The sequence below is a fragment of the Mus caroli genome, unplaced genomic scaffold (genome assembly GCF_978045245.1).
Source record: "Mus caroli unplaced genomic scaffold, Mus_caroli_1 scaffold_7, whole genome shotgun sequence".
Taxonomy (NCBI): Eukaryota; Metazoa; Chordata; class Mammalia; order Rodentia; family Muridae; genus Mus; species Mus caroli.
The window spans coordinates 18,271,448-18,283,619 of NW_028227262.1; positions in this window are offsets into that span (position 1 = coordinate 18,271,448).

The following is a 12,172-nucleotide window of genomic DNA, read 5'->3' on the forward strand; positions in this document are numbered from 1 at the left end:
AAATGAAGAAATGTGGTATTTTTGTAATAATATGATCTAATCTATAATCCAAATTTATATTTGTGCTTTTTGATCATGTCACTGTTTATATTTAGGACTTCATGTTTAGGATTATGCCATGCACTCACTTGTAATGCCCTTTAGTTTTGAATGTCTTTGATTTTTTCTGATATTAAAAATAATTAAAATCTTGCTGGAAGAGAATGGATGTAATAAAATGTGCCCATTGTAAGTCATAAGAAAAACAAGTTTTAATAGGTATGTACATCTCTTATAGAGCCATTGAGCGCAATAAGATGACAATGTCAGCTTGATACATGCTAGAATCATCTGAATACAGAGGGCTTCCACTGATAAAATGACCCCATAACTTCTGGCTCTATACAAGCCTACAGGGCATTTTCTTAACTAGATGTTGATGTTAAAAGTACAGTCCATTATGGGTGTTACTACCCCTGGTATGATAGTGCTGAATTGAAAGCAGGCTGTGCAAGCCATTTTGAGCTTTCAGAAAGATGCACCCACCCATGACCTCTGCATTAGCTACTGCTTGCAGGTTTCTGCTGGACTTTAATGTTTGTTCTGACTCTTTTCAATAGTAGACTGCAATGTGAAAATGCATGCAAAAATGTCTCCTTTCCTCCCCAAGCTTTTTCTTGTTTTGATCATGGTATTTCATCACAACAATAGAAACCCTAGCTGAGAGAAACATTAAACCCTTACAGGGTTTTGTATCTCTCAAAATTCATTTCTGCCTTGAACTCTGGCCTCAGAATGCCTTGAACTCTGGCCTCAGGCAAGCAGATATATGCTCTCTTATACTGTAAATTAGTATGGTCTTATTCAGAGTGTTATGTACTATGCAGAGTTGTATTTTCTCCATGTACTGGACATTTAAACATACTTTACTTCTCAGAGAAGTTTGTTTTATTTTATTTTGATGTTTTACTTGAAATTAGATTTTTAAAATGTAATCTATTCTTATTATGGTTTAACCACCATTTCTCTTCCAGATCCTCTCCATTTCCTGTACCCACCCATCCACATAATTTTTTCCCTTTATATTCTAGATAAAACAGGCATCCATAAATAATAATAAAGTAAAATTAGCTAAAACAAAATTCGATAGAATACAACGAAACAAGCAGAAGAGAAAGATTCAAAGAAAAATTCCAAGACACAAAGTACTATTATTCTAGCGTATATTACAGGCATGTCACAGTTGAAGACAAGACTTAGTGAGACACATACAATTGCACACATAGAAAGTCCATAATTGAGGAGCAGCAGGCGACATCTTGGTTCTGGGACTCCACCGAACTTAGGAACTTAGTCTGCACAGGTGAGAGGGTGCACCACAGAATCGGACAGCTTCTGGGACAGGCAGGAGCCACAGAACCGCTGAGGCAGCACCCTTTTTGGGCCACAGACATCCGGCCACCCTCCCGGCCAGAGGACAGGTGTCCACCTGGCTTGGAAGCCCTCTGCCTCAGGAGCAGTAGGCGACATCTTGGTTCTGGGAATCAGCCGAACTTAGGAACTTAGTCTGCACAGGTGAGAGTGTGCACCACAGAAGCTGACAGCTTCTGTGACCTGCCAAAGCAACACAGCTTCAGGGAAAGGTCCTGTTTTGGGCCTTCTTCTTCGGCCAGGAGGAGGTCCAAACGCAAGATATCTGTGCACCATCCCTGTAAGAGGAGAGCTTGCCAGCAGAGAGTGCTCTGATCACTGAAACTCAGAAGAGCGAGCCTATCTCCCAGGTCTGCTGATAGAGGCTAACAGAATCACCAGAAGAACAATCTCTAAACAGAGACAACTATAACAACTAACTCCAGAGATTAGCAGATGGCGAAAGGTAAATGTAAGAATCTTACTAACAGGAACCAAGACCACTCACCATCATCAGAACCCAGCACTCCCACTTTGCCCAGTCCAGGGCACCCCAACACACCCGAAGAGCTAGACCTGGATTTAAAAGCATATATCATGATGATGGTAGAGGATATCAAGAAGGACTTTAATAACTCACTTAAAGAAATACAGGCGAACACTGCTAAAGAGTTACAAGTCCTTAAAGAAAAACAGGAAAACACAACCAAACAGGTAGAAGTCCTTACAGAAAAACAGGAAAACACATCCAAACAGGTGATGGAAATGAACAAAATCATACTAGACCTAAAAAGGGTAGTAGACACAATAAAGAAAACTCAAAGTGAGGCAACGCTGGAGATAGAAACCCTAGGAAAGAAATCTGGAACCATAGATGCAAGCATCAGCAACATAATACAAGAGATGGAAGAGAGAATTTCAGGTGCAGAAGATTCCATAGAGAACATCGGCACAACAATCAAAGAAAATGGAAAATGCAAAAAGATTCTAACTCAAAACATCCAGGAAATCCAGGACACAATGAGAAGACCAAACCTATGGATAATAGTAGTGGATGAGAATGAAGATTTTCAACTCAAAGGACCAGCAAATATCTTCAACAAAATTATAGAAGAAAACTTCCCAAATCTAAAGAAAGAGATGCCCATGAACATACAAGAAGCCTACAGAATTCCAAATAGACTGGACCAGAAAAGGAATTCCTCCTGACACATAATAATCAGGACAACAAATTCACTAAATAAAAATAGAATAATAAGAGCAGTAAGGGAAAAAGGTCAAGTTACATATAAAGGCAAGCCTATCAGAATTACACCAGATTTTTCACCAGAGACTATGAAAGCCAGAAGAGCTTGGACAGATGTTATACAGACAATAAGGGAACACAAATTCCAGCCAAGGCTACTATACCCAGCCAAATTCTCAATTACCATAGATGGAGAAACCAAACTATTCCACGACAAAACCAAATTCACACATTACCTTTCCACGAATCCAGCCCTTCAAAGGATAATAACAGAAAAAAAAAAAAAAAAAAAAAAAAAAAAAAAAAAAAAAAAAAAAAAAAAAAAAAACCAATACGAAGACAGGAACCCTGCCCTAGAAAAAACAAGAAAGTAATCCCTCAATAAACCTAAAAGAAGACAGCCACAGGAACAGAATGCCAACTTTAACAACAAAAATAACAGGAACCAACAATTACTTTTCCTTAACATCTCTCAATATCAATGGTGTCAACAACCCAATAAAAAGACATAGATTAACAAACTGCTTACACAAACAAGACCCAACATTTTGCTGCTTACAGGAAACTCATCTCAGAGAAAAAGATAGACACTACCTCAGAATGAAAGGCTGGAAAACAATTTTCCAAGCAAATGGTATGAAGAAACAAGTCGGTGTAGCCATTCTAATATCTGATAAGATTGACTTCCAACCCAAAGTCATCAAAAAAAACAAGGAGGGGCAATTCATTCTCATCCAAGTTAAAATCCTCCAAGAGGAACTATCAATTCTGAATATCTATGCTCCAAATACAAGGGCAGCCAGATTCATTAAAGAAACTTTAGTAAATCTCAAAGCACACATTGCCCCTCACACAATAATAGTGGGAGATTTCAACACACCACTCTCACCAATGGACAGATCATGGAAACAGAAACTAAACAGGGACACAGTGAAACTAACAGAAGTTATGAAACAAATGGATCTGACAGATATCTACAGAACATTTTATCCTAAAACAAAAGGATATACCTTCTTCTCAGCACCTCATGGTACCTTCTCCAAAATTGACCACATAATAGGTCACAAAACAGGCCTCAACAGATACAAAAATATTGAAATTGTCCCATGCTTCCTATCAGATCACAATGGACTAAAGCTGATCTTCAATAACAAAATAAATAATAGAAAGACAACATTCATGTGGAAACTGAACAACAGTCTTCTCAATGATACCTTGGTCAAGGAAGGAATAAAGAAACAAATTAAGGACTTTTTAGAGTTCAATGAAAATGAAGCCACAACATACCCAAACTTATGGGACACAATGAAAGCATTTCTAAGAGGAAAACTCATAGCTCTGAGTGCCTCCAAAAAGAAACTAGAGAGAGCACACATTAGCAGCTTGACAACTCACCTAAAAGCTCTAGAACAAAAGGAAGCAAATTCACCCAAGAGGAGTAGATGGCAGGAAATAATCAAACTCAGGGGTGAAATCAACCAGGTAGAAACAAGAAGAACTATTCAAAGAATCAACCAAATGAGGAGCTGGTTCTTTGCGAAAATCAACAAGATAGACAAACCCTTAGCCAGACTCACTAGAGGGCACAGGGAAAGCATTCTAATTAACAAAATCAGAAATGAAAAGGGAGACATAACAACAGATCCTGAAGAAATCCAAAACACCATCAGATCCTTCTACAAAAGGCTATACTCAACAAAACTGGAGAACCTGGATGAAATGGAGAAGTTTCTAGGCAGATACCAGGTACCAAAGTTGAATCAAGATCAGGTTAATGCAACAAAAGGAGATCAAGGGGATACAAATCAGAAAAGAAGGAGTCAAAATATCGCTTTTTGCAGATGATATGATAGTATGCATAAGTGACCCTAAAAATTCCACCAGAGAACTCCTAAGCCTGATAAATAGCTTCGGTGAAGTAGCTGGATATAAAATTAACTCAAGCAAGTCAATGGCCTTTCTGTACACAAAGGATAAACAAGCAGAGAAGAAATTAGGGAAACAACACCCTTCTCAATAGTCACAAACAATATAAAATACCTTGGCGTGACTCTAACTAAGGAAGTGAAAGATCTGTATGACAAGAACTTCAAGTCCCTGAAGAAAGAAATTAAAGAAGATCACAGAAGATGGAAAAGCCTCCCATGCTCATGGATTGGCAGGATCAACATTGTAAAAATGGCTATCTTGCCAAAAGCAATCTACAGATTCAATGCAATCCCCATCAAAATTCCAAATCAATTCTTCAACGAATTGGAAAGAGCAATCTTCAAATTCATCTGGAACAACAAAAAACCTAGGATAGCAAAAACTCTTCTCAAGGATAAAAGAACCTCTGGAGGAATCACCATGCCTGATCTAAAGCTGTACTACAGAGCAATTTTGATAAAAACTGCATGATACTGGTATAACGACAGACAAGTAGATCAATGGAACAGAATTGAAGACCCTGAGATCAACCCACATACCTATGGTCACTTAATCTTTGACAAGGGAGCAAAAAACATCCAGTGGAAGAAAGACAGCATTTTCAACAAATGGTGCTGGCACAATTGGCAGTTATCATGTAGAAGAAAGCGAATTGATCCATTCCTATCTCCTTGTACCAAGGTCAAATCTAAGTAGATTAAGGAACTCGACATAAAACCAGAGACACTGAAACTTATAGAGGAGAAAGTAGGGAAAAGCCTCGAAGATATGGGTACAGGGGAAAAATTCCTGAATAGAACAGCAAAGGCTTGCGCTGTAAGATCGAGAATCAATAAATGGGACCTCATAAAGTTGCAAAGCTTCTGCAAGGCAAAAGACACAGTCAATAAGACAAAAAGACCACCAACAGATTGGGAAAGGATCTTTACCTATCTTAAATCAGATAAGGGACTAATATCCAATATATATATAAGGAACTCAAGAAGGTGGACTCCAGAAAATCAAATAACCCTGTTAAAAAATGGGGCTCAGAACTGAACAAAGAATTCTCACCTGAGGAATACCGAATGGCAGAGAAGCACCTGAAAAAATGTTCAACATCCTTAATCATCAGGGAAATGCAAATCAAAACAACCCTGAGATTCCACCTCACACCAGTCAGAATGGCTAAGATCAAAAATTCAGGTGACAGCAGATGCTGGCGAGGATGTGGAGAAAGAGGAACACTCCTTCATTGTTGGTGGGATTTCAAGCTGGTACAACCACTCTGGAAATCAGTTTGGCGGTTCCTCAGAAAATTGGACATAATACTACCAGAGGATCCAGCAATACCTCTCCTGGGCATATATCCAGAAGATGTTCCAACCGGTAAGAAGGACACATGCTCCACTATGTTCATAGCAGCCTTATTTATAATAGCCAGAAGCTGGAAAGAACCCAGATGCCCCTCAACAGAGGAATGGATACAGAAAATGTGGTACATTTACACAATGGAGTACTACTCAGCTATTAAAAGGAATGAATTTATGAAATTCCTAGGCAAATGGATGGATCTGGAGGGCATCATTCTGAGTGAGGTAACATATTCACAAAGGAACTCACACAATATGTACTCACTGATAAGTGGATATTAGCCCAAAAACTTAGAATACCCAAGATATAAGATACAATTTGTTAAACGCATGAAACTCAAGAAGAACGAAGACCAAAGTGTGGACACTGTGCCCCTTCTTGGAATTGGGAACAAAACACCCATGGAAAGAGTTACAGAGATAAAGTTTGGAGCCGTGAAGAAAGGATGGACCATCTAAAGACTGCCATATCCAGGGATCCATCCCATAATCAGCTTCCAAACGCTGACACCATTGCATACATTAGCAAGATTTTGCTGAAAGGACCCAGATATAGCTGTCTCTTGTGAGACAATGCCGGGGCGTAGCAAACACAGAAGTGGATGCTCACAGTCAGCTATTGGATGGATCACAGGGCTTCCAATGGAGGAGCTAGAAAAAGTACCCAAGGAGCTAAAGGGAACTGCAACCCCATAGGTGGATCATTATTATGAACTAACCAGTACCCCAGAGCTCTTGTCTCTAGCTGCATTTGCATCAAAAGATGGCCTAGTAGGCCATCACTGCAAAGAGAGGCCCATTGGACTTGGCAACTTTATATGCCCCAGTACAGGGGAATGCCAGGGCCAAGGGGTGGGTGTGGGTGGGTGGGGGACTGGGGGGGAGTGTATTGGGGACTTTTTGGATAGCATTGGAAATGTAATTGAGGACATTACCTAATTAAAAAAAAAAGATCAGGTTAATGATCTAAACAACCCTATATCCCCCAAAGAAATAGAAGCAGTCATTAATAGTCTCCCAACCAAAAAAAAAAAAAAAAAAAAAAGAAGCCCAGGACCAGATGGGTTTAGTGCAGAGTTCTATCAGACCTTCAAAGAAGATCTGATCCCAGTTCTTCACAAACTATTCCACAAAATAGAAACAGAAGGTACTCTACCCAACTCATTCTATGAAGCCACAATTACTCTGATATCTAAACCACAAACAGACCCCACAAAGATAGAGAACTTCAGACCAATATCCCTTATGAATATTGGTGCAAAAATCCTCAATAAAGTTCTTGCCAACCGAATCCAATTACACATCAAAACAATCATCCATCCTGACCAAGTAGGTTTCAACCCAGGGATGCAGGGATGGTTCAATATACTGAAATCCTTCAACGTATTCCAGTATATAAACAAACTCAAAGACAAAAACCACATGATCATCTCGTTAGATGCTGAGAAAGCATTTGACAAAATCCAACACCCATTCATGATAAAAGTCTTGGAAAGATCAGGAATTCAAGGCCCATACCTAAACATGATAAAAGCAATCTAGAGCAAACCAGTAGCCAGCATCAATGTAAATGGAGAGAAGCTTGAATCAATCCCACTAAAATCAGGGACTAGACAAGGCTTTCCACTCTCTCCCTACCTATTCAACATTGTACTTGAAGTCTTAGCCAGAGCAATTAGACAACAAAAGGAGATCAAGGGGCTACAAATTGGAAGGGAAGAAGTCAAAATATGACTTTTTGCAGATGATCTGATAGTATATATACGTGACCCTAAAAATTCCACCAGAGAACTCTTAAGCCTGATAAACAGCTTCAGTGAAGTAGCTGGATATAAAATTAACTCAAACAAGTCAATGGCCTTTCTCCACACAAAAGACAAATAGGCTGAGAAAGAAATTATGGAAACAACACCCTTCTCAATAGACACAAATAATATAAAATACCTAGGCATGACTCTAACTAAGGAAGTGAAAGATCTGTATGAGAAGAACTTCATGTCTCTGAAGAAAGAAATTAAAGAAGATCTCAGAAGATGGAAAGATCTCCCATGCTCATGGATTGGCAGAATAAATATAGTAAAAATGGCTATCTTGCCAAAAGCAATCTGCAGATTCAATGCAATCCCCATCAAAATTCCTACTCAATTCTTCTACGAATTAGAAAGGGCAATTGGCAGTTTCATCTGGAATAACAAAAAACCTAGGATAGCAAAAACTCTTCTCAAGGATAAAAGAACCTCTGGTGGAATCACCATGCCCGACCTAAAGCTGTACTACAGAGCAATAGTGATAAAAACTGCATGGTACTGGTATAGTGACAGACAAGTAGACCAATGGAACAGAATTGAAGACCCAGAGATGAACCCACAGACCTATGGTCAATTGATCTTTGACAAGGGAGCTAAAACCATCCAGTGGAAAAAAGACAGCATTTTCAACAAATGGTGCTGGCACAACTGGCTGTTATCATGTAGAAAATTGCGAATTGATCCATTACTATCTCTTTGTCCTAAGGTCAAATCTAAGTGGATTAAGGAACTCCACATAAAACCAGAGACACTGAACTTATAGAGGAGAAAGTAGGGAAAAGCCTCGAAGATATGGGTATAGGGGAAAAAAATTCCTGAATAGAACAGCAATGGCTTTTGCTGTAAGATCGAGAATTGATAAATGGGACCTCATAAAATTGCAAATCTTCTGCAAGGCAAAAGACAGTGTCAATAAGAAAAAAAGACCACCAACAGATTGGGAAAGGATCTTTACCTATCCCAAATCGGATAGGGGACTAATATCCAATATATATAAAGAACTCAAGAAGGTGGACTTCGGAAAATCAAATAACCCCATTAAAAATGGGGCTCAGAACTGAACAAAGAATTATCACCTGAGGAATACCAGGTGGCAGAGAAGCACCTGAAAAAATGTTCAACATCCTTAATCATCAGGGAAATGCAAATCAAAACAACCCTGAGATTCCACCTCACACCAGTCAGAATGGCTAAGATCAAAAATTCAGGTGACAGCAGATGCTGGCGAGGATGTGGAGAAAGAGGAACACTCCACCATTGTAGGTGGGATTCCAAGCTTGTACAACCACTCTGGAAATCAGTCTGGCTGTTCCTCAGAAAATTGGACATAGTACTACCCGAGGATCCAGCAGTACCTCTCCTGGGCATATATCCAGAAGATGTCCCAACCGGTAAGAAGTACACATGCTCCACTATGTTCATAGCAGCCTTATTTATAATAGCCAGAAGCTGGAAAGAACCCAAATGCCCCTTAACAGAAGAATGGATACAGAAAATGTGGTACATTTACACAATGGAGTACTACTCAGCTATTAAAAAGAATGAATTTATGAGATTCCTACGCAAATGGATGGACCTGGAGGGCATCCTCCTGAGTGAGGTAACCCAATCACAAAGGAACTCTCACAATATGTACTCACTGATAAGTGGATATTAGCCTAGAAACTTAGGATACCCAAGATATAAGCTACAATTTGCTAAACACATTAAACTCAAGAGAAAGAAGACCAAAGTGTGGATACTTTGCCTTTTCTTAGAATAGGGAACAAAATACTCATAGAAGGAGTTACAGAGACAAAATTTGGAAGTGTGATGAAAGGATGGACCATCTAGTAATTGCCATCTCCAGAGATCCATCCCATGATCAGCTTCCAAACGCTGACACCATTGCATACACTAGCACGATTTTGCTGAAAGGACCCAGATATAGCTGTATCTTGTGAGTCTATGCCAGGGCCTAGCAAACACAGAAGTGGATGCTCACAATCAGCTATGGAATGGATCACAGGGCTCCCAATGGAGGAGCTAGAGAAAGCCCCCAAGGAACTAAAGGGAACTGCAACCCTATAGGTGGAACAACAATATGAACTAACCAGTACCCCGGAGCTCTTGTCTCTAGCTGCATATGTATCAAAAGATGGCCTAATAGGCCATCACTTGAAAGAGAGGCCCATTGGACTTGCAAACTTTATATGCCCCAATACAGGGGAACGCCAGGGCCAAAAAAGGGGGAGTGGGTGGGAAGGGGAGGGGGGGGGTATGGGGGACTTTTGGTATAGCATTGGAAATGTTAATGAGCTAAATACCTAATAAAAAATGGGAAAAAAAGAAAGTCCATAATTGGTGCAGCTGGAAGAGAGATACCCAAGTACCTACCTCAGTATCCATGGCCCAGGGCACCAGAGACCAGTATGATGAAAGACTATATGATCAATAGATGGAAAAGATGGAGTATGTATTGTAGGGATGGGAGAGAAATTATAGCTGAGCGTTTTGTGCCCTATGGAGAGAGGTAGATCTGGAGACATGATGATGTTGAGGAACAAGCAGACATGAGCAGCCTGCTTAATACCTTGGGTCATGGTGATGTTTAGGCCTGGGATGCTGACTAGGGACCTGTCTGGGTTCATTTTGGTACTACAACTAGGGTATATATTAATGTTTGTGGCTCGAATTACCACCAGAGGCCATGTGGATGGCCCATGTCTGGGCTGCCATTTGAGAACCTCTGATGTTTATCAGCAATGCTGCTGACAGGGTACATACTGACTGATCTGAGTTGTCTGTGCTGCCATCTGAGGCAATGATGATATCTAGTCCCTGCTGCTGCCATGTCATGTCTGTGTCAATGGTCCTATCACAACCAGGGTATCTGAGGTCTGTGTTACTACCAAAGACCATGTGGATGTCCATGGACTGGGTTTATGCCTGAAGTCATGTTGATGTCTTTGCAGTGTGATAATGTGACATTCACCTGGGCAGCATGAGAGAGCTGGCTCTGGTGGTGTGGGACTAGGAGAGCTGGTCCTGCAGCTTGCTAGCTGTGATACTCAGGAGAGATGGCCCTAGTCCTCAATTGAGGAGGCCCAAAGGGCATGAACAAAGGAGCACTGTCCCTGCCCGTATTCTGATGTGTGATGACATGAGTGCAAAAGAAATGCCCATATAGCTACCTGTGGCAGGAAGATGAGCTGGCCTTGAGAGTGTGAAATCAGTAAAGTTGGCCCTGCACCTCATCAGGCAAAAGCAGGAGAGGTGCCCCTAATGGCATGGGCAAAAGAGAGCTGGTGGTATGACCAACTCAGTGTCTACACAGTCCCAGATCCAAGACTCTGAATTTTCCTACCCTTACTTCAACAACATCTATGAACTTCTGGACTAAATGAAGTGACTTGAACATCCAAAGCTTTAAAATCTCCATAACACAGGGGAATAACAAGATATCCAAGAGGAGTCCTAGTGAGGATTCAGTATTAGAATGTAGCAGAAACCAGAGGCCCCAAACCAGAAAAATGACTCATCACAATGAAGATTTGCAAGTAAATCTGTCTGGCAAAACCAAGTCACAGACCTTTCAGTATATAAGAATGCCATCATAAGTAATTTTAATACTATATTCTTTTAGCACAACAGTGATAATTGGTTTTACTCTTGGACCATGGCCTATCCAGACTCAAGTACTTGGCCTCCCATCATTGGGTATGGGTTTTATCTCATCAAGGAGCTCTTATCACCAATCAGCTATTTGTTTATTCCTCCTACAAACTTTGTGTCACTTTTATACTACCATATCTTTCAGGCATGTCACTATTGTAGAACAAGTATTTGTAGCTGGTTTAGTGTTTTTCCTTTGTCCACTGGTAAAATGCAGATTATTTTCTAGTACTATGAATCCTAGTCAGTAGGGGTAAAGTCTTTTGGTAGGAAACACCTAGACTTCTCTGGTTTAAGAAATTCTGTAGGTGTTGCCATCAGCAATAAGGCCTTACCATCTGTATGTGTAGAGCAATCAGTAACCTTGACAATGGCATTTTTTGTTTGGGAATCACATCAAGCCCATTTGTCCTACAACTTGATTAGATATAATGCATTTTTGATACTAGAAACTTCATTTTGTGTGTTCTCTTTTGACAGGAGATATCAAGCTGGTGCTCTCCTGTATTATTTTGAGATTCCATTTAAATCACTGTATGCATGTATGTATGTATGCATGTATGTATGTATGTATGTATGTATGTATGTATTTTTCTGTTTCTACTGTTATAGGTTTTCATGTGATCCATCAAATGGGCAAAGGTCTTTTTGAGCTTTGCATTTGATGGAGGACTAATATCTAAAATATATAAAGAGCTCAAAAAGCTTGAAATCAAGAAAACAAATAACCCAATAAAGAAACTGGATATAGATCTAAACAGAGATATCTCAAATGAGGAATCAAATGGTTGAGA